Source organism: Ambystoma mexicanum, chromosome 5q, assembly GCF_040938575.1.
Source record: "Ambystoma mexicanum isolate Mex_15411 chromosome 5q, UKY_AmexF1_1, whole genome shotgun sequence".
NCBI classification, from domain to species: Eukaryota; Metazoa; Chordata; class Amphibia; order Caudata; family Ambystomatidae; genus Ambystoma; species Ambystoma mexicanum.
The window spans coordinates 211,722,091-211,740,756 of NC_090933.1; the positions used below are offsets into that span (position 1 = coordinate 211,722,091).

Consider the following 18,666-nt stretch of genomic DNA (forward strand, 5'->3'; position numbering starts at 1 on the left):
CTTTATTTCGCATTTGTTGCACACTTGATTGGGCCTGGAGCACCACTTCCACCATCTTCTGAGGGCATCCCCACCACCTGTGCAACCCCCTGTGATGAAGGGCCCTGAGGCAAAGGGCATCTCCTTCAGTAGCAGCCTTAGACTGTGTTTACCTGTGGAGCATGCATTCTTTGAGATGCTGAGACAGTCTGCCCCGAACCGGCGAACAATGGAACATGGCCTCAGTCGTTTTGGAGCGGCTGCAGCAGTGCCTGAAGGCAAAGAGGCAGCTGCCTTAGCGGCTTTGGCACCTCTATTTCCCCGACCACAACAGGTACTTTTCCGTTAACCCCTTTGACTGGCGGCTCCTCGCGTCCTACCAAAATAGGAGTAGTAACGAAAGGAACCACCCATCCACTGCTGTCCGCTAGGATGAAAAGGCGGTGGTTGACGCACAGCCGCGCTCAAATACTTAGCAGCAGCTTTTAAGGTCCACAACCTCTCAAAGCTCTCGTCAGCCTTGCTGCCAAACAAATGCGAGCCATCAAAGGGTATGTTCAGAAGACGGGCTTGTGCATCCGGAGCAAAACCTGACTTCTGCAACCACGCAAACCTGCGAATAACGGTGCTTGCAGCAATGGACCGGCTAACACTGTCGGCTGTGTCCAATCCCGACTGAAGGGATTCACACATGGCATCCTTGCCATCTTGCATGAGAACAAGGAACCCATCCCTTTCTTCCCCCTCGGGAATCAGCTCAGCCGCTAGAGAAACACAATTCCACAGTGTGTGTGAAAATCTTGCTAAGGCACAAGTGGAGTTGGCAGATTTCAGTGCCATACTCCCCACAAAAAATACTGTGCGTGCCCAACCATCGAAGCGTTTGCCGTCCCCATCGGGAGGGATGGTAGAGTACAACACGTGCCTCGAGGTGGCCGTAGCCGCCTGAACCACCAAACTCTCAGGAGTGGGGTGAGAGGAAAGGTAGCTGGGGTCACTACTAGAAGGGCAGTATTTTTTAGTTAACGACTTGTTAACCGCTGGAAGAGATTCTGGGGTCTGCCAAGCAGCCGCCACCCTTTTCTGCAAAGTCATATGAAAAGGTAACAATGGGTCAGAGGACGGACCTTGATCCAAAATATCTATTAAGTCATCTTAAACAAATGCCTCCGGAGGACTAGACCAACCAAGATACTCAGTAACCCTAGCCGTCTGTCTCCTATATGAGGACTCAGCATGAGCCCCAGGCCTGCCAAACTCCACCTCAGAAGAAGTTTCCAAGCCACTGGCATCATGGAGTGATTAACGCAACTCTTCCAACTGACTGTCCCCGGACAAGACAGGAGCCACATCAGGCTCAACAGGGTCAAATTCCAAATCTGACCTCTCCACATCCTCATAGATATTATCAAGAGGAAGAAAGAACTCCTGCCTAGGGACAGAAGTGGGTCTGGAATCCTTAACAGGCCTCACGGACTTGGATGTAGCCTTCCTTGGAGGATCCACAGTACCAGGGACCTCAATCGGCAAATTCCGGCCAAAAGGCCCTGAAGGCGTCGAGTGCGCCGATTGCTTTGGCGTCGAGTGCGCCGATTGCTTCGGCATCGACATCGAGGGCTCGTGTGCAGGCAAAGCCTCGACATCCGTATCCGACGGACACAGTGCTGACGGATTTGACGCCGACCTCGAGCCCTTACCAGATTTCTGCGATTTCACCAGGGACGGAGACCGAGAACGATACCTGGGTGCAGCACGTCTCTGGCGATCAACCTGAACCTTGTCCGAACGGGACCTCGACAGTTACCGATGAGTATCGCGCCGAGGACCTGACCCGAAGGCGCGCGAGCCTCGGACCGAGACCGTTCCCTGCCGGCTTCTACCGAAGGCGCAGACAGAACTGTGCCCTGGGATTGAAAAATAACCAGCATCTGCTCCCTGAAGGCTGCCCATTCCTCCAGGGTCGAAGACTTAGTGTGACAAGCCACTTTCCTCGCAGCGCCGAGACGAGGACGACGAATGGCGGGGCTCACTCCGGGACCGGGAACCCCAGGACTCCTTTCGACGAGGAGAGTCGCCCCTCGAATCGTCAGTTGACACCCCCTTGGTATATTAACGGGACTTACTGTGTTTAGAACCTCTACCTACCTGTAACATCCCCTTACACTCCCGCAAGACCTTAGCAGTCAGCGACTGGCATTTGGAACAGTCGTCAGTGTCATGACTCTTGCCCAGACACTACAAACAAATGTGGTGCAGGTCTGTAATCGACATCTTAGACTTACAGTCCCGGCAAGTCTTAAAGCCAGACCGCGGAATTGGAGGGGTCGAAGAAGACGACATTCACGAGGAATACACGTGGCGTGCCGAGTTCTCGAAGCAAACACGTTTGCAGAAAAAACAGAACTGAGGCCACGGGCGCCGTGTGTCCTATTTATAACATCCGATGATGTCGCCCTCAACGGAGGCTTGAGGGACATCCACCACACGGCATCGACGAACAATTTCCATAGTAGCACAGCTGTGGACATTACATGTCAAAGATGTGGAATACGTTGGAGGACACAATCCATTTGAACAATAGTTACAGGTAAGTAACTAGTTCCTTCTCCAGCATGGGTTCTAGCATGGATTCACATGCTCATGAATAACGGATCCATAGCAGTACAACATTACACAACCATGGGAGGTGGAAAGGCTCAATAGAAGCAATCAACTCTTACCTCTGGAACAGACTCACCTCAAGCGAACAGGTTGAGTAGCACTGCTTGGCGGACTCTGGACTCCTCCCTGGAATCCCTGTCGATGCAGTTGAATTCCATGAAGGTGTGCTCGGACCTCCACATAGCCGCTCTGCAGATGTCCAGCAGATAAGGCCTTCCCATGGTTCATGAACAGTTGAGAAGTCTTCCGAAAACTCTCTGTGCGTGTCATGTAGAACTACAGGGCACGAGCAATGTCCAGCGAGTGCAAGGGCGTTTCAGCCGGTGATGAAGTCTTCGGGAAAAAAACAGGTAACACCAAAGGCTTGTTGAGCTGGAATTCCGACAGAACCTTCAGCATACAAGCAGGGTGAGTCCGCAGCACTACCCTTGATTCGTGGAAAGTCAGGTATGGCTGTTTATAGGACAGGGCCTGGATCTCACCTACCCTCCTGGCAGAGATGGTGGCCACAGGGAAAGTAGTTTTCCATGAGAGGAACTTGAGAGGGGCCTGATGCATAGGCTCGCAGGAGGCCCCTTGAGCCTCGTCAGCACCACGTTGGGTTCCCACGCGAAGCAGGGGCCTTCACTGGCGGGGAAGATCGAAACAGTCCCTTGAGGAACTCCTTGACGTGTCGATGAGACCAAAGATACCAGACACATATACCTTGATAGAGTTGTGTCGCAGTCTGGCCTTGGCCAAGGACAGCAAGTATGGAAGAATCTGTAGGGCCGTGAGCCTTCGAGTAGTAATCTTCGGAGACCGGCAACACGTAGTGAAATGCTTCCACTTGTGACCATAGCACTTCAAAGTTGACAACGTCCAGGCGAGGACCTCCTGACAGTCTGCAGGCAACTTATATGCTCCAAACTCTAGCGCTGCAGGAGCCAAGCCTTGAGGTTCAGCGTTCCTGGGTCCTGTTGAAGTATTGCACCCCCTGCTCTGGTAACAAGATTCAGAACCACTGGAAGCTTAACCAGAGGCGACGCTGACAAGCAGAGAAGGTCCGGGTACCAAATCTGCCTCAACCATGCCGGAGCGATGAGTATCATCCTGCATTGGCACTGTCGGAGTGTGTTGATGACTCGAAGCAGGAGAACATGTGCCCCAGGATCCTCGGTTGGTGGAATCTGCTGGCAAACTTCTGGTATTTTGAGTTTGCTGCTGTCGCAAACAGATCGATCTGGGGCCTGCCCCACTTGACGAAAAAGCAGTCCACCTGGTCCTGCCGAAGATCCCACTTGTGGTATGAGCACAATTCCCTGCTGAGGGAGTCTGTGATGGTGTTCTTAACTCCCGATAGGTGAAGAGGAACATCTCTTGTCCGACATCCCAGTGCTACAAGTCCTGCGCTTCCTTGGAGAGTGCTGGGGACCGAGTGCCCCCCTGGTTCCTGATGCAGATCTTTGTGGTGGTGTTGTCTGTGAAGATCCTCACCACCTTGTCCTTCAGAGATTGAAGGAATTAATTGAGGGCCCCGAACATTGCCCGTAGCTCCACGATGCTGATTTGAAGATCGTTCTCCTATAGCAGACACAGGCCTCTGGCGTGCAGAAGTCCAGTGTGGGCCCGCCCAGCCTTCCAGGGAAGCGTCCGTGGTGACCATCTCATGGTATGGGTGGGGGGGTTTGAAACCCTGTGCCCTGGGCGATGTTGGAGCAGACGCCCCACGACTATCGCCCGACGGAACTCCGTGTGGAGCGGGATCTTTTCCATGAAGCTTCTGGGCACCTGTATGCAGAGAGTGTCCAGGAACTCCTGAAGAGGTCACATCTGTAACCCGCAGAGCAGCATAAGGTAGATGCAAGACAACATCAAGCCGAGCAATGACTTGATGGTTCACACTATGGCGGTCTTCATCGACAACAGCCGCTGCACCTTCCCTTTAATGGCCGCTACCCTCTCGTCAGACCGTAACTCCATGCAGGATACCGTATTGAGTCTGGCTCCTAAGAATAGTGTGTTCTGCAATGGTGTCAAGCAGGACTTTTGGAAAGTTGATGGAGAATCCCAGATCAGTTAGCAGCTGAACAGTCGCCTCCGTGTGTCCAACTGGCAAATCTTGAGAGCGGGCCCGGGTGAGCCAGTCATGGAGGTACAGGTATACGTGTATACCCCATAGATGCAGATGACCACCACCAGTGCCAGGCCCTTCATGAACACTCTGGGGGCCGACTTCAAGCCAAAAGGTAGGACCTTGAACTGGTAGTGCTGTCCCTGCACTACGAAGCATAGAAACTTTGTGTTTCTTGTGATTGGGGACGTGGAAGTAGACGTCCTCCAGTTTAGAAGTCTTTTTCCAGTTGGCCGAGCACGTGTTGCAACGTGAACATTTTGAATTTTTGGGACTGGAGGTATTTTTTCAGATGGTGTAGGTCCAGAATGGGCTTCCAGCCCCTTGTCTTCTATTTGACCAAGAAATATCTGGAATAGACTCCGGTGCCCTGGAGTCGCCCGGAAACTAGCTCAATCGCCCCTTTCACAGCATGAGCCGCACCTCCTCCAAGAGCTGAGGGATGTGCTGCTCCTAACGGGCCACCAGAAGGATCCGCGGACACTTGTGCTGAAACTCCAGAGTATGTCCTTGGGCGATAGCATCCAGCACCCATCTTTTGGTGGGGATATCTTTTCACTCGCTGATGAACCTCGTCAGCCGGCCTCCCACTGCAGTGCACGGGTGGGGGTCTGATGTCCTGGTTGGTTCAGGCTTGCTTCAGCGCTGGCATCCTGCCCTGCGGGCCACGGAAAAGCTGTCTTCCGCCACCATAGGCCTGGGAACAGCCTCTCTAGGCTTCCTGAGTTGTGGATCTGGAAGGCTGATGGTACAATGACGAGAAACCTTTTGAAGACCTGTTCAACTTTCCTTTGGAGGAACGAAAAGAAGAGCGTTGCTGCTGGAGCGTTCCCTGGGAACAGGCCGGCTTTTTATCTGCCTTGATGGCCTGTAGGGACTTGTCGACAACCGTCCCGAAAAAGGTTATCTTCGTCAAAAGGCATGTCCAGTACTTTCGCTTGGACCTACTGGTGTACATTTTTGGCCTTCATCCAGCCTCGGCGATGAAGGCAGACACCGTTCCCCATGTACCGGAACCCTGTGTTGACAATGTCCAGTGCCGCTGTGATTGCGTGATCCTACCCTATCTCCACTTACTGGAAGAGAGCGATTGCCTCCATCTTCTTGTCGCCGGGGAGGAACTCCAAAATCAGACCCAGCTTGTACCGCAGCTCCCTGTCGTACCTGGCTAGGATCGCCCGTGTGTCGGCCGCGTTGATGGTGGACGCCGCGGTGTAAATCACTTTCCTTCCAAAGGCATCCATCTTCTTCCCCTCGCTGTCCGGAAAGACTGAAGACGATGATGAGGACGGGTTAACCGACTGTTTCCTCGCGGCCACTGAAAGGAACAAGTTACTTACCTGTAACTGTTGTTCTCCAGCATGGGTCTGGCATGGATTCACATGCAAACCCTCCCTCCTTCCCCTCTGCGACTCTTCACTTGGTCATACTACCACTTTACGGGTCTGGCATGGATTCACATGCTCATGAATATAAGAATAGATAGCAGTATACACATGCACAACCACGAGAGGTAGCAACAGGCTCAACATTAAGCAATACAACAACTCAACATTAAGCATCTCTTACCTCCTCACCAGGCTCACCTTAAGCGAACAGGTTGCGCAGCACTGCTTGGCCGACCCTGGACTCCACCCTGGAGTCCCGATCGACGCAGTAGAATCTTGTGAAGGTGTGCGTCGACCTCCACGTAGCAGCCCTGCAGATGTCCAGCAGGGGCACACCAGACAGGAAAGCCATGGTAGCAGCGATCGCTCTGGTCGAATGGGCTCTCGGACGGCCGGGCAGCGTTCGGTTTGCCAATCGGTGACAGGGCATGATGTAGCCGGAGAGCCATTTGGAAACGGAAGCCTTCGAGAGAGCCTTCCCTTGATTCACAGGTCCAAAGTTCACAAACAGCTGTGATGTCTTCTGAAAACTCTTCGCGCGGTCCACGTCGAACTTCAGCGCTCTAGCTACGTCCAGTGAGTGCAGAGTCCTCTCAGCCTTCGATGAAGGCGACGGGAAGAAAACTGGCAACACCAAGGGCTCGTTGAGGTGGAAGTCCGATGGCACCTTGGGCATAAAGGAGGGGTGCGTCCTCAGCACCACACTTGTGTCGTGAAAAGTCAAGTATGGAGGCTTGTAAGATAGGGCCTAGATCTCTCCCACACATCGTGCGGAGGTGATGGCCACGAGAAATGCTGTCTTCCACGAAAGGAACTTCAACAGCGCCAAATGCATAGGCTCGAATGGGGCCCCCAGGAGCCTGGTCAGCACCACGTTTAGCTCCCACGCCGGGGCAGGGGCCTTCACCGGCGGGAACGATCGGAATAGTCCCTTCATAAAATCCTTCACCAGGCGATGAGACCACAAGGACGCCCGTCCTGTAGTTCTGGTGTATTGGGAGATGGCAGCCAGATGTATCTTGATGGAGGCGTGAGCCAGTTCAGCTTTGGCCAGCGACAGTAGGTATGGCAATACTTGAGGGGCCGTAATCCGCAGAGGGTTAATCTTCTGTGCACGGCACCAGACAGAGAACCTCTTCCACTTATGTCCATACCATTTGAGAGTTGAGGACGCCCTGGCTTTTGCAAGAACCTCTCTGCAGTCAGCCGGGATATTGTATCCTCCAAACTCTAGTGCTGCAGGAGCCAAGCCTGCAAGATCAGCGACTCCGGGTTGTGATGAAGAATGGCACCTCCTTCTCTGGAGAGAAGATCCACGTCCGTCGCCAGCTTGATAGTTGGGGACGTTGACAAGTCCAGAAGGTCCGGGAACCAGATTTGTCTCGACCACGCCGGTGCGACGAGGATCATCCTGCACCTGGACCTCTTGAGCTGGTTGATGAGACGGAGCAGCAACAGCAACGGAGGGAACGCGTAAAAGAACAGGCCGTCCCAAGGGAACGAGAAAGCATCGCTCATGCTCCTCGGCTGTGTGAACCTGCTGGCGAACCTCTGGCACTTGGAGTTCGTCGCCGTTGCGAACAGGTCGATCTGGGGTTTGCCCCATCGTTGAAAGAGCCGATCCACCTGGTCCTGGCGTAGTTCCCACTCGTGGCACGAGCACAGCTCCCTGCTGAGTGAGTCGGCGATGGTGTTTTTTATTCCTGCCAAGTGGAAGGGAACCAGAAACATCCCTTGGGCAATGACCCAGTGCCACAGATCCTGGGCCTCCTTGGATAGGGCTGGGGATCTGGTGCCTCCCTGCTTCCGGATGTAGAACATCGTGGTGGTGTTGTCGGTGAAGATCCTCACCACTTTGTCCTTGGGGGACGGAAGGAACGATTTGAGCGCCCAGAACACGGCTCGTAGCTCCAGGATGTTGATGTGGAGAGACCTCTCCTCCGGGTGCCAGAGGCCTCTTGCGTGGAGATCTCCGGTGTGGACCCCCCATCACTCCAGGGAGGTGTCCGTCGTCACCGTCTCCTGATACGCCGGGGTCTGAAAGTCCGTGCCTGCCGTGAGGTGCGCACGGGTACCCCACCATAGAATCGCCCGATCCTCGTCGAGTGGGATCCTGTCTTCGAAGCTGCCCGCCGCTTGAATCCAGCGGGCGTTGAGGAACTCTTGTAGCGGACGCATCCGCAGTCTGCAAAGGGGCACAAGGTAGATGCATGAGGGCATCATCCCGATGAGGGACTTGATGGACCTCACCCTGGCCACATCCGTGGCTAACACGCGCTGCACCTTGCCCAAAATGGCCTTCGTCCTTTCTTCCGACGGAGATGCCAATCGCTCCACTGTATCGAGCTTTGCTCCCAGAAACAGTGCCACCTGCGACTGAACCAGGTGGGATTTGGGGTAGTTGATGGCGAATCCCAGTTCCGTGAGCAGGCGAACGGTCCTCGCTGTGTGTTCGACGGCGAGTTCTCTTGACCTTGCACGGATTAGCCAGTCGTCCAGGTAGGGGTAGACGTAGATCCCCTGCAGGCGCAGCCGCGCCGCCATTGGTGGGAGGCACTTGGTGAACACCCTGGGTGCCGAATTTAATCCGAACGGCAGGGCTCTGAATTGGTAGTGACGCCCCTGGACTACGAATCTGAGGAGCTTTGTGTCCTTTTAGAATGGGGATGTGGAAGTAAGCATCCTCCAGGTCCAACGACGATAGGAAGTCGCCCTCCTCCAGCTGTCCCAGCACGTGCTGGAGGGTGACCATCCTGAATTTCTGTGCCTTGATGTACTTGTTTAACCGACGCAGGTCCAGGATGGGGAGCCAACCGCCTGTCTTCTTTCTGACGAGGAAGTACCTTGAGTATACTCCGGAGCCCAAGAGCCTCTTGGGGGCGAGCTTGATGGCACCTTTCTTGAGCATCGCCCTTACTTCCAACAGCATTTGAGGGATGTGATTCTCCTTCCTGGCCACGGGAGGAATGCGAGGACACTTCTTTAGAAATTCTAGCGAGTGTCCGCGGGCCAGGGTGTCCAGCACCCAACGGTCGGTGGAGATGGACTCCAACACGCTGACGGACTTCGTCAGCCAGCATCCCACTGGGGTGCTTTGGTGGGGGCCCGACACTACGGCCGGTTAAGTCCTGCTTGGAAGAGGCATTGCCGACTTGGCCTCCTTGACGACGGCGGCGAGACCCTCCTTGCTTGCCGCGACCTCTGTAGGCCTCCTGGGACGAGGAGCGGGCCGCCTGGCAGTACGTAGAAGAGCCACCGCTGGATCCCTTGGAGGCTTCCTCTCTGCCTCCGGAGCTCCGAAAGGGCCGCCGTTGCTGAAGGACTCCTAGGGCTCGGGCTGTCTCTGTGTCGGTCTTGATGGCCTGGAGGAACTCATCCACCGTCTTCCCAAACAGGTTGTTGCCGTCGAACGGCATATCCAACACTCTGGACTGGACATCCTGGCGAAAGTCTGTCGCTTTGAGCCATCCTCGTTGTCGAAGGCAAACCCTGTTGCCCAGCTGGCGAAATCCGGTGTCGGCAATTTCCATTGCCACCGTTATGGCGTGATCCGACGCCACCTCACCTTCCTGCAGAATCTGGAGGGCCTCCGCCCTCTTGTTGTCCGGTAGGAAGTCTAGCAGGGGAGCTATCTTGAACCAGAGCTCTCTGTCGTAATGGGCCACAATCGCGAAGGCATTGGCCGCCTTAATCGTCGTCGCCGCCGACGAGGTGACTTGTCGTCCCATGGAGTCCAACTTCTTGTCATCGCTGTTGGGCGGGGAACTGGAAGTTGAAGCCGCCGCACCCGCCGCTTTCTTCTTGGCCACTGCCGAGACCACAAGGGGGTGGCGTCGGGGACCCGGTACTTCTTCTCGTACCTGTCCCTTTTGGCGGGTGTCGTGGAAGGGTTCTTCAGGATAGCCAGCCCTTTGTCCCAGATGTTGTCGAGCAACGGTACCGCGAGGACTGTCTTTCTCTTGGCCTCCCGTCGTTGGTAAAGAAAGCCTTCCTTTTTCTGTTCCTCAGGGCAGAGCTGGAAGAGCTCGGATGCCCTGGCTATCATGGCATGGAAAGAACCAATTTCGTCGGGCGGAGAGGCCCGAGGGGGGGGGGGGGTCAGGAAGGAATGTCCGTTGTATCATCGCCACTGTCATCGTCCGTCCCCGTCGCTGTATCCGTTGCTGTATCATCCCGAGGGTCCAGCGAGGGGGATGAGGGGTCCACAGGCCTTGTGGGCACGAAGGGCGGTGCGGGGTGGACTCTACTCCGCTTGTTCGGAGGTCTTCCCTACGGTCCAGGTTCTGGATCCTCCATCGGGGTCCGTGGTAACCTCGTTCTTATCTCAGTACATAAGGATTGGATCGCCAACAAAATGGCCGCCGAACTATCCTGGGGCTCGGGCAATGGCTGCGATGGGCGGGATGGCTGCTCCACTGGGCCCTCGTTGGCGCCATCGTCGTGATCTTCGATCACATCAGCAGGATCCTTCCCTTGGGATCGAACCTTCTCGAACCTCTCGTTGAGGCCTTTCACGGTTTCCACCAGATCCTCCTCGGAGGCTGAATCCGAGTCCGTAATGGCCACCGCCCCCCCCCCCTCTTTTTCCACCGGGGTCTTCACGGGGGTCTTAACGATGGGCTGGAAAGAGGATTCCCTCCGCGGTGGCAGGGAAACTCTGGGCCCCGAGGCCGCCTCCACTGGCGTAGTCTCTGCCGGCTTCGCCAGGGCCGCTGCGACAACCTCAATAGAGGCCTTTGCCGGTTGGATCAAGGCCCTCACTACCTTAGGTGGGTCCTGGGCCTTCGCTTTGGGGGGAGGGTCATCGCCTCGCTCCCCCTCGGCTCCCTTCGAGATCGACCGGGGCCTCTCCAGAAGCTTACTCGGGTTCTCAGACTTCCTCTTCCCCGAACCAGAGCACTGGCTCGTGGTTGATCGTGCCGGGGAAGTCGCGCCCTGCTTGGCAGCCGAAGAGCCCGACCTTTCGGCGCTCCCGGTGCCCGCGAACTCGCGTTGCTTGGCCTTCTGTTGGGCCCCCGTCGCTGGGTCGCCCTCACAGGACTTAGAAGACCGCTCAGACTTTTTCTTCGCCTTCTCACTGGCTGCGCCCTTCTCCAGCCAGGCGGCGAGGCGGGAACGACGATCTTGCTTGGTCCGTTCCGACAGGTTCTTGCAGAACGTACAGTCCTTCTCCACGTGCGTCTTGTCCTCATGAAGGCAGTAGAGACATCTCGAATGCTGGTCCTCCTTGAAAACATTTTGCAATCCACATCCCGGGCAGCTCCCGAACAGCTTGGATCCGGGCGTCGAGCTTCCCTTGTCCTGGGCCATGTCCATTGAGGTGGGCCTCAGATCTTCTGGAATCCTCCAAGAAGCGTAACTCGACGAAAACTTCACCCTTGAGGGGCGTAGAAGAACTCTGAAACGGGTCCCCGTTATCGGAAGTAGAAACAGTGGAGCTTGAGGCTCGATTAAACCGAAAAAATGAGAAAATCTCCTGAAAAAGCGCGAAAACGCAGTAAAAGCTCGAGAGCTAAAGCACCAGGACTCCCAACACTTGAACGTGCGGTAAAAATCTGAGGATTGATGCCAGGGGAGGGATTAGGGAGAGGGCAGTCATGGCTGGGGGCAGTATGACCCAGAGATCAGTGATTGGTTACTACTAAGAAAGACAGATCAGAAACGAAACTGATACTGATTTTTTCTTTACCGACGATTCCCAGCCTGACAATGGGGAATATTCATGAGCATGTGAATCCATGCCAGACCCCATGCTGGAGAACCACTGAATCCGGTTGCGACTTCAGGCACTTGGGTGGGAATTCCGGCATCGGGCACGTCTCCAGCCTATCCAGTTTGGCCAGAGCCATGCAAGGTTCTTCAAGAGGGCCAGGCCCTCCTCCCACACGTCGCCATTGACTGTCTTCCTCTTGGCCTTGTGCCTCTGGTATAAGAAAGCCACCTTCCTGGTTTCTTCGGGCACAAGTTGTAATAACTCATCCGGTGGAGACGCACTAGGCTGTGGCGACCCGCTGCCCGCTACAATGATGTTGTTGTTGGCTGCAGTCATTGTGGCCATATTCGTCCCCGTACCAGTGTCTGTGTCTGCTGGGGGAGAGGGTGTCTGTCGCGGATGTAGAGGCTGAAATGGGGGTGTTGGATGACACTTCCTCTTCTTCGCTGGCGGCTGACCGAGAGCCTGGGGGACCACTGGAGCCGGGCCCTGTGGCATCCTCTTCTGGATCTCTGACACCAAGAATTGGAGCTTCGACAGGATGCCCAGAGACACATCTCTTGGCTGAGCAGGCGTGGTCAGAAAACTAGGCCCCCTCGTCGCTGTCCTCTTCCTCCTCCTCCTCTTTCACATCCTCATGGACCATGTGTAAAGACTCCAGGACTTCTTCGTCCGTGGACAAAACTTCCATGGTTTGGGCAAACGGCCACGGATTAATCCTGGGCCTCCTTATCCCCCCCCCTGACCTCCTTTTCCACCCTGAGGGGCCGGGATCGGGTTCTGAGACTGTGTCCCCTTCTCCAGCGCAGACTTTGCCAAAATCACTGCAGTGGTTTTGTGCCTCGGGGGCAGGGATAACTTCTGCGCTGTGGGGGTTACCTTCTGCGCTGTGGGGGTTACCTTCACGGGGTCAACTCCCTTAGCCTTTGTGAGAGCAGCCGCCACGAACTATCGTAGGCGAATTCTTATCCTGTGCCGATTGGGCATTCTTGGACAGTTCAGCCTTTTTCTCCTCCGTCTGTGGCTTCTTTGGCATCTCCCGCAGTTTAGCCAGGTTGAACGATTTCCTTTTCGAGGAGGAGCTCGATTGCCGGCTAGCAATGGAGGCGGAGGGTGATGTTGATTGCGCCCTGTCCACGGTGGAACCCCGCTTCCACGGCAACCCTGATGGACCTGGACTTGCGGTTCTTGGCCTTGTCTTGGGCCCGCACGGATGACTTAGAAGACTGCTCCTTGGACCAGCCTGTCCTGGGTGAGGCATGAACCTGCCCAGAGCACGGGACGGAGGCCTTGGCGCTCAGCCCCGCCGCCAGTCTGCCAGTCTACTGTGCCTATCCTTCGTCATCTTCTTGGAGAAACAAAGACATATCTTGCATTCTCCTTCCTTGTGGTCTGGATGCAGGCAGTAGAGGCATTGCAGGTGCTTGTCTTCAACAAACAACCATAGCCTGCACTTGGTGCAGGACGTAAAGAGGGATCTTCCTTCTCCTCCGTCATGGTCGGAGGGCACGAAGTAGGCCTGATGGCCTTCTACAAACTTTTGACGATCTTCGCCTGTTGAGGAGCGCTGAAATTCACCAACAATGGATCCCCGCTTTCAGCAGATGGAGAAAAGAAACACTCTTTTGGAAAAAAATATTACCTTTTTCCAATCGAAAACACAAGGACTCCCAACACTGAAGCGTGCAGTAAAATTCTGAAGATGGCGGCCAGATGAGGGGCTCAGGGAGAGAATTGTCATTGGATGGGAGCAGTATGACCCAGGGGACAGTGATTAATTTACAGGAGGAATACAGTTTGTAAGTGAAAGTCAAACTGCTTTTTCTTTTACCAGGGATTCCCAGCCTGATGACGGGGAATATTCATGAGCATGTGAATCCATATAAGACACATGCTGTATAAGGGGTTACATGTGGTGGGGAGGGCATTTTAAACAAGGGGAAAGTGGAGGCTTGGGGGCAGGGGACCCCCAAAAAAGGAAACAAAAAACAAAAATGTCTACTTAACAGGCACAATCCTGGTTCATGGCCCTCAGGCCAACCTACTTCTCTGACCGGATCCTGCCTTCTCTGCATCAACTTCCTTCCTTCCTTCTCCTGTCTCTCCACCTGTTCCCCTGACCCCCCCTCCCACCCCTGGCACCACCACCTCTGACTGTAGTACACGCGCCTGTACTCCACCTCAAAAAACTTTCGAAGGCAGCAATCGTCTCCACCTGGTGACCCTCACAACACGCTCAGCCAACAGTCTGTTGACATCTGCCTTCTCCTGGAAGACAATGACCTTGACATACTCGCACTCACTGAGACTTGGCTCAATGCCAGCTCAATCACTGCCTTTGACTCGCTCTTACCCAACAGATTTAAGATCCCCTCCAAGTCTTGGGCTGGCGATGGGTTTGCCTTAATCTTCCTGAGTGGATTCCTTCTTCCATCCTACCCACTCAGCTCTATTCGTCCTTTGAGAGCCTGGTATGCAAATTGGTCACTTCGCCCTCCTCCATCCTGACCATTGCTACCATTTACCAGCCTCCAGGTGCTTCCTCTGTTTCTCTGAGTGGGCTGATTTCTGTTCCTCCATACTCTCTACCACCTCCAACCTGCTACTCCTGGGTGACTAACATCCATTTGACTCCCCATGCGCAGCAGCCACCCTCTTCATTGACCTTTGCACCTCCCCATCCCTCTCCAATCTTCCTCCTGGTTCAACCCACTCTGCCAGAGACACTCTGGATGCCAACATCCATTCCAACCGCCCTCTCTCTTTGTAACGCTCACCTGATTCCCGTAGAGGCGCCGGTCTTGACTGGGCGTATACCGTATCTTCAAAGGTGATGTGTAACACACAGCTGGCTCTTTGGGCTGGACCTCTGTGCACTGTATGCCTGGCTCGGAGGGTAAGATGTCTGCAGATAGAAAATATGGGATTAATGAATTGGGTTGTTGAATGTCTCTCTCTTCTTCCCTTTCTCTTCTCCTGTAGAACCCCAGAGGTTCACGCTCTCACCTTAGGTAAGTGAACGCTGTGCTCTCCATCTGCCTCGAGGCAGGGTGCTGTAACCAGTTTCTTCACTGGATAAGGGGAGCAGGCCTCTTGACTTCAGAGGACTGCTGTCCGTCGTTTACTGCACGAACGGTAAGTTTCGAGTAATGCTAATGTCTTTAAAGTCTTTAGTAATGATGTCTCTTGTTTTGCAGGGTTCCGGCAATGGCGGGTGACGGGCTGCAGTGAGTTGAAGATGGAGCCCGTGTGATGAATAGAAGCGCCTGGAAGCACGTAAGTAAGCGCTTGTTGCCTGCTTCACGAAGCGCTCTAACTGTCTTTTATTTTGCAGGTACAAGTTCGGAGCGGCTACCGGGTGCCGGAATACCCACTGGGTTAGATGTGGAAAGGAGTAATGGCACGTGAGTATTAAAGTTCCCCAATGTCTTTAAACGCACCTTGTTTTGTCTTTCAGATGCGGGATGCAGCGCCGAAGGCCTCCGGAGCGTGCGAAGAGTTGGTAAGCTTTTGTCTTTCAGATGCCGGAATGCAGTGTGAAGACCTCCGGAGCGCACGAAGAGTAGGTAAGCCTTTGTCTTTCAGATGCCGAAATGCAGCACGAGGCGTTGGTGACAGCCGATGGACCGGGTAAGTGAAAAGCTGTCACTGAAGACCGTAATGCTAACCTGTTCTTTCTTGTCTTTATAGGTGTTGCTGAAGACTGGATTCAGGATGGTAAGCCCTTTTTCCTTAGGCCCAGGATCAGATGCAGAAGACACGATGAGCGTCCTGCTGCTGAGGATGCAGAATAACGCAAAGCAAGATTCATCCATCGGGTGTGGTTTAAATAGCCTCCAGTAGTGCTTAGATGTCTCCTTCCACAGCCACGCCTAGGCAAGAAAAGAGTTCCTGTTTTCCAGAAGAGTTCCAGTGTTCTGAATCTAGGGAGTGGCTCCTGCCCCACCCAACAGGAAAAGTAGTTCCAAACAGAAGAGGATCAGAGGCTCAACTGGCAGGCAAGTAAGCAGCATGGTCTGCTGCAGGTAAGCCCACCCAAGCATTATGAGCCCGGCGCTTCCAGCGCTGGGACTGGGCATATTTATGAGCCTGGTGCCACTGGCGCCAGGACTGGGTCCAAAAGGTCCCAATTGGGACTGGTTGGCACTCGGAACCTGGGTTATGGATCTGCTTCCAAGGGAGTTGGGAAAACCCTGACCTTTTGGAAGCAGAGATCATGACAGTACCCCCCCTCAAGGCCCCTCCCAAACCGGGCTTCTCCGGGGGTTTTGGCTTGTCAGGAAATGTTCGGTGAAATCTTTTGATTAGGCGAGGAGCGTGGACATATTCAGCAGGTTCCCAGGATCTCTCTTGGGGGCCGTAGCCTTTCCAGTCAATTAGGTAAAATAGTTTAGATTTGGAGATCTTGGAGTCCAGAATGCTTTTAACTTCAAACTCGAGTTCTCCATCAACTAGGATAGGTTTTGGAGATTTGGTTAGTCGGGTTTGAGGTTGCACGGGTTTTAATAGAGAGACGTGGAAGACCGGATGTATCTTCATGTGCGGGGGCAAGTCCAACTTGACTGCTACTGGGTTTACTATGGTAGTGATGGAATAGGGACCAAGGTATCTTGGGTTGAATGTGCGTGGCCCTTTTAGAGGTAGATATTTGGTGGATAACCAGACTTGATCCCCTACTTGATATTGAGGGGCTTCCTTCCGATGTTGATCTGCTCCTTTCTTGTATTGTTCTTTAGCCCTTTGAAGGTGAGAAACAGCTTCCTTAAAGGCTTGGGTGATTGTAGAATGCAGGTATTCTACTGCTGGTGTTTCAAGATCTTGGAGGGGATCCAACTCCGAGGTTCGAGGGTGACTGCCGTACAAAAGAAAAAACGAGGTTTTCCCAGTTCCCGAATGGACAGAGTTATTGTAGGCATATTCGGCTATCCAAAGGATGTCTTTCCAAGTTTTTTCAGTTTGTTGCAGCATGCAGCGTAAATACTGTTCCAGAGTTTGATTGGTCCTCTCGGTTTGTCCGTCGGTCTGAGGGTGGTGACTGGTCGATAGTCTCACATCAATTTGAGCCGACCGACAGCAACTTCGCCAAAAATGAGAAATAAATTGACTACCTCGATCCGAAATTAGAACTGAAGGAAAACCGTGCAGTCGGACGATGTTTTCGAGAAATTCTCGGGCCAGAGTTGCTGCTGTTGGCAAGCCTTTGAGCGGAATGAAATGCGCCATCTTGGAGAATAGGTCCACGATTACTAGAATCGTATGGTATCCGGAGCATGGAGGTAGATCGGTGATAAAGTCCATAGAAAGCGTATGCCAAGGGCGAGGTGGGATGTTAATAGGGCGTAAGAGGCCTGCTGGTCTTTCCTTTTGACTCTTGTTTTGGGCGCATACTCCACAGGACATTATAAAGTCTCTGATATCTTTTTTCCAAGACGGACACCAGAAGTAGCGCTTGATCTTTTCTGAGGTCTTGGCCATACCGGGATGTCCTTCCATTAAAGAATCGTGATAACAAGAGATTACTTTTTTCTGTAAATCTGTGCTGGGTAGGTATAATCGTTCTTGGAAATACAATAAGTTGTCCTTTACTGCAAAGTCCTTTCCCTGCAGATGCCAATTCTGTATGTCTGCTGGAGTTACAAGTTGTCTGGCTTTATCCTTAACTTCTTCTATGGATTCTGTGGCGATTACACCCAGAATTCTTTGTTCGGGAATGATTGGTACAGGTTTAGGGTTGATCAAGTGTTCTTCCACTCCCATCCAAGAAAGGGCATCAGCTTTACCGTTTTTTGTACCAGGTCGATAGGTAATTATGAAGTCAAACTCGGCAAAGAATAATGCCCAACGGAGTTGTCTAGAGGATTGGGCTTTTGCAGTTTTCAAATATTGCAGGTTTCGGTGATCCGTAATCACAGTAACGGTGTGTCGGGCCCCCAGCAGATAATGCCGCCAAGCCTTAAAGGCAGACTTGATAGCCAGAAGTTCCTTGTCAGTAATCGTGTAATTGATTTCAGGAGGCGAGAATTTGCGGGACCAAAATGCCACGGGATGCAACTGATTGGTTACCGGGTCCTTTTGTGATAGAACTGCCCCCATGGCAAGGCTTGAAGCATCAGTTTCCACGATGTAGGGGAGTTCGGGGCGAGGGTGTTTTAAGATTGGTGCAGAAATAAATGTAGTCTTCAAATCCTGGAAAGCTTGTTCCGCCTCGGTAGACCATTCAAAACGTTTGTTTTTCTTTAACAAGGCAGTGATGGGCTGGACTATTCGAGAGAATTCGGGGATAAACCTGCGGTAAAAGTTAGCGAAGCCTAACATGCTTTGCACACCTTTTACGGAGGATGGTGATGGCCATTTGAGAACTGCATCGACCTTCTTTGAATCCATACGCACTCCGCCAGGTGATAATATGAATCCCAAGAATTCAACTTCAGTCACATTGAAAACACATTTTTCCAACTTAGCGAAAAGTTTGTGTTGACGCAATCTTTCGAGGACCATTTTCACGTGTTTCCGATGTTCAGATTCCGATGAAGAATAAACGAGGATGTCGTCAATGTAAACAACAACACACATCTATGAGCTCTCTGAGGACATCGTTCATAAAATATTGAAAGGCGGCCGGGGCATTGCAAAGTCCGAAGGGCATGACCTGATATTCAAATAGCCCATACTTGGTGCGGAAGGCCGTCTTCCATTCATCGCCCTCTTTTACTCGTACCAAGTGGTAAGCTCCTCTAAGATCCAGCTTTGTATATATGCATGCTTTTCTGACTTGGTCCAGGTGTTCAGGGATCAAAGGTAACGGATATCTA

At 53.3% G+C, this 18,666-nt stretch overlaps 1 protein-coding gene across 6 annotated transcripts in view; it reads right to left on the reverse strand.

Moving 5' to 3' along the window:
- ZNF236 (zinc finger protein 236) overlaps positions 1-18,666 on the reverse strand; it is a 2,444,547-nt gene that overhangs the window by 1,034,742 nt on the left and 1,391,139 nt on the right. The window lies entirely within an intron of this gene.